The sequence below is a fragment of the Penaeus chinensis genome, chromosome 26 (genome assembly GCF_019202785.1).
Source record: "Penaeus chinensis breed Huanghai No. 1 chromosome 26, ASM1920278v2, whole genome shotgun sequence".
NCBI classification, from domain to species: domain Eukaryota; kingdom Metazoa; phylum Arthropoda; class Malacostraca; order Decapoda; family Penaeidae; genus Penaeus; species Penaeus chinensis.
This window is the reverse complement of record NC_061844.1, coordinates 8,346,438-8,351,437: the sequence shown is the minus strand read 5'-3', so window position 1 is coordinate 8,351,437 and position 5,000 is coordinate 8,346,438. Positions and strand designations below refer to the sequence as shown.

Sequence of the window (5,000 nt, the reverse complement as noted above, 5' to 3'; positions counted from 1 at the left end):
AAATACCCTGATGCAACCTTGATATTGCATCACACAGCGCTGCCCGCAATGATGCCCGAAAAGAGGTAATTTGCCCACTTAACGAGGCAAATTTCACTGCTGCTGTGGCACTGCCCTATCCTCGGTTCTCTCCCTCTCTCCTCTCTCCCCTCTCCCCTCTCCCCTCTCCCCTCTCCCCTCTCCCCTCTCCCTCTCCTTTCTCTCCGCTCTTTCTCTCCGCTCTTTCTCTCCGCTCTTTCTCCCATCTCTCTTTCTCCCATCTCTCTTTCTCCCATCTCTCTTTCTCCCATCTCTCTTTCTCTCTCCTCTCTTTCTCCCATCTCTCTCTCTCCTCTCTTTCTCCCATCTCTCTCTCTCCCATCTCTCTTTCTCCCATCTCTCTCTCTCCTCTCTTTCTCCCATCTCTCTCTATCCCCTCTCCTCAAGAGAAGAGGGGGAGAAACGAATATATACTATCTACGACATAAAGTAGGCATATGAAAATAAATAAAAAAAATGGTATAGAGCCGAGGAAGGATGAATAACAATAAGATAAATTTTACTCATGCTCAGGAAATCCCTCTTGCTTCAATACTAATAGTCATGCCCATTTATGCAGAGAAATTAATTTCATATGCATTTTAAACCCACGACCTCAAACCGCCTTTGTTATACAACCGACAAACACAACTGAAGTGTACCCCCGATCACAAAACCAATTACTTTTTTTTACATACCAACAATCTTATCAAAACAAGGCGACATGAAACAGCTTGTAAAAAAACACACACTTTTCTTCCATTCACCTTTTCAATACACAAAAGATGGAGTAAAACGCACCATCATTCTCCCTCACAACGAAAATAATCCAACCTAAAAAGGGGAAAAAAGAAGAAAAAGAAACCACAAGACGATAAAAAAAAAAAAAAAAAAGTAGGAAAAGGTATCTAGTGGTACTTACCCTAAGGAACCAGCACGCCGTTTTCTGGCATCAATGCTGCCTGTAAAACAAGTCACGAGGAGATTAGTTAAAAGAGAATATTACAAAAAAAAAAAACATATATACCTGAACGTCACAAAATCTTCTAAAATAAGCAACATTTCCAAAAATATTATATCATAACTTAAACATTTAATAACACCTCTATTACAGAAACCAAATGGATATAATGAAATAAAACTCTTATCAATACAATCAAGTAATGTAGAGAATGTGCTGACTACCATTTCTCCAAACCTGAACAAAAAAATAAAACACATTAAGTTTCTGCATTACTCATAAACACCAAAGGGAGAAATGTACATGAGAAAAAACTTAACCCTGCATTACTAAATAATTATGTCAACGAACCCTTCCTGTTACAAGAAGAACACGAAAGCAATAATATTTTTAAAATGCAAGGTATGTTATTCTTCCCATACGTAAATGACAAAAGTACAGCTATAAAAATCACTATGAATGTCTATTTCTACAGCATATCTTTAAAAATATTTCTTCAATCATCAGTAATTAAAATTTTATATAGAAATGGCAGCTGTTAAACATGAAGATGTCCTCTTTGAAGATGGTAGAGGGGGGAAAATCAAAACAAAAAGATAGTTCACAATAGTCAGTGCAACACAAATCAGTGATAAGTACATGTGATACTTACAAGGGTGATTTCTTTCAAGGGTAATAGATACCTATAGCCAATAAGGGATACAAAAGTGACTTAAGTTTCTAAATGACAGAAGTAAGTGAACATAAGAGGTGTCTTAAGAATTCTGAAATGCCACTAAAATCAGTGCTGCATCACATCAATATTGTTTAGTGTGAAGGTATAACAAAAGAAAGGAACACTTTACACCTGTTGTGACAAAAAATAAAAGCTATGAGAATATCCTATATTTCTTAATCAAATTTTGCCAGCATTTGAGTAGTTGTAATCTACCTTCTCCTCTTTATGCTTTACTAACTAAATACAAAAAAATTCACTTAAAATCAAGGAAGCATAATATAACAAAGTAATATAACAACCTGAGTATCTCTAAATGATCATTGGAAATTAACTTCAGCCCAGAGATGTTCATCACAACATCAAATATACTGCCAACAGACACATATATGACATGCATAATAAACAGTGACTATGAAAGTGAATTTACTTCCATCAAGCACAGTTGCAGTGAACCACCTACACAATATCTCATGAAAAGTGCTGCTCAGGTGTTCTTGACAATCATAAGTGTAACACATGCTATAAATAAAAACCACTTTCAGTCTACTTACAGATGAGTCCTAGTTCAAGCAAATGGAAAACATATCTCAGACATCTTATTTGAAACCCTGGCAATTACCATACGTATTGTAATATTTCAAGAATAATATGAATATGTACACATGCCTAGCTTCTGAATAATATCCATAAACACCTACAGGTCTCTCCAGAACAAGAACCTTTCTACTTTGAAGGGAGATGGTAAATTCCACAAAATATTCATAACACTCATCTATTCCATGTAAATGCAATGCTCCTTGGGTCAGTAAGAGTGGCAAAACCCGTGAAACTGATTTACCTATGAACTCCTTGTGAACTATGGCATTTCTTAATCATTTTTCTGTAATCTAAACCAAAGAAAAATTACTGTTAGCTCTAGTAATGATGAGTACTGTGTCAGCATATAAGCTTTGCAGTGTATAAACATGGAAATTATATGTATTTATTAGATTTATGCAAATGTTTAGAAAAAAATACACATTAAAAATAAACATTAATTTTAGTTCCAGCAGTCCTTGTCACTTTTTCTTGTTTACAAAATTAGCACAATGTTAATATTCATGAAGGATCACAGAATAACAACTGCTATTTGGTCAACTGCTTACTTATTATAGCTGCATTCATTAATAAAACTGTGTCTCCTTGTATTCAACAGCAAACAAGATAGAAATGGCAATAACAGCAGGGTCTATGAACATCAGAATCAAACCCTAGTGTATTTCAACAACTGTCCTTGACTGATGAAATACATCCAAGAAGTTCCTCAAAGATAGCATGAAGTGATATGCTTTCCACCAACAGAAAGCCATAAAATAAAACCTAATTTCAAAGCTCTCTCCAACCCACTTCTAATATCCCCTCAACACAAAACATGATATCTTTCAACAGTGTCTGACAAAGCATAATTTCTAAGTTTGCTTACAAAGCCTTCAAGCAAAAGAATAGCAAAAAGACATGAAAGAGCAGAGTCAAAAAGCCGTATTTAGACAGATTTACATTCCAAATGATCGACTCTACCAATGTAATTCATCACTGGCAACACAAGTTAAGTCTTACTAATCCATGGTCCCTCGGCACACAGCCTTCCTAGCCTCGGCAATCTACATGCAAAAAAACCTATGCACTTTCCAATATGAAAAAAGGGAGATATGATTAAAATTATCTAACCAAACTCATTTCCTGAAAAAATGAGCTTCATCATCTTCAAGAATTAATCTAGTTTATGCAGTGACCTGGTGCTTAGCTGATTACTCCTTCATATCTGTATAATAGCATAATCCTCCCATTGGTAATTGCATAATCCTTCCATTGAAGTTGAATTAAGTATGACAAACTCAAATGCTAGGAGTCTCCCAGTCACATCCATCTCACACATAAATAAAATATAAAAATAACAAGATAAAAAATAAATAAATCATACTGAAACTAAAACAATACTTCCCTTGGGGTGACTCATAACTAACTAAATCAAACACACTACAAAAAATATGAAATAAATGCCTGAATTCATAATGAACTGAATATCACGAAATGCAAGACTTTCCTTAGTAGAATAGGTGTTACTGCCACCAGAGACTAACTGGCAACTTACATCGCACAGGGTAATAAAAGAAAGAATTAATAAATAAATAATAGTGTCAGCACTCTGTACTGCGCAGCAAATACTTCGTTGAATATAGGATCACCTGATGCCAGCCACAAACTAGGTTTCTGAATGCAAATACTACAGCAAATATTTTCAATCTCTCAAATAACTTTTGATTGTATAACTGCTATTTCTTTACTGATTATCCCCATGGTCTAGGCTAAATGTCCTTAGTCAAAAGCCAAAAAGAATTCTAAAGCTAAATACTTTTAGCACCAAAATACCCCTAGCAAAAAAGAAAATGTAAAAAAAAAATATATATATATATATTTCATATATATAATATATATATATATACATATATACATATATTATACATATATATATTATATATATCTAATATATATATATATATATATATATATTTACACAATATAATACATATATAAATATGCATATATATTTATACATATACATATATATGTGCACATATACATATACATAAATATATACTCATATATACATATATATATATATATATATATATATATATATATATATATATATAAATATATATACATATACATATCTCTCTCTCTCTCCACATATACATATATACATATATATACATATACATATATACATATATATACATATATATACATATATATATATATATATATATATATATATATATATATATATGTATATATATAAATAAATAAATAAGTAATATATATATATATATATATATATATATATATATATATATATATATATACACACACACATACATATATATAGGTATATATGGAGAGAGAGAGAGATATGTATATGTATATATGTATATATATATATATATATATATATATATATATATATGTATATGTATATATAAGTATATATATTTATATATATTTATATATTTATATTTATATTTATATATATATATATATATATATATATATATATATATATATGTATTTGTGTACATATGTATATGTATATATATGTATGTGTACATATATATGTATATGTATAAATATATATGTTTATTTAAATATACATCATATTGTGTGTGTATATATGTATATATATATATATATATATATATATATATATATATACATATATATATATATATATATATATAAATAAATAAATATATATACATATAT

The 5,000-nt window shown here is 30.6% G+C and overlaps 1 long non-coding RNA gene across 1 annotated transcript in view; it reads right to left on the bottom strand.

Annotated features, from left to right (window-relative positions):
- LOC125039204 overlaps positions 1 to 5,000 on the bottom strand; it is a 37,773-nt gene that overhangs the window by 24,755 nt on the left and 8,018 nt on the right. The window contains exon 3 of the long non-coding RNA XR_007116104.1: positions 941 to 980. This is a non-coding gene — a long non-coding RNA (uncharacterized LOC125039204). The remainder of the gene's footprint in view (positions 1 to 940; positions 981 to 5,000) is intronic.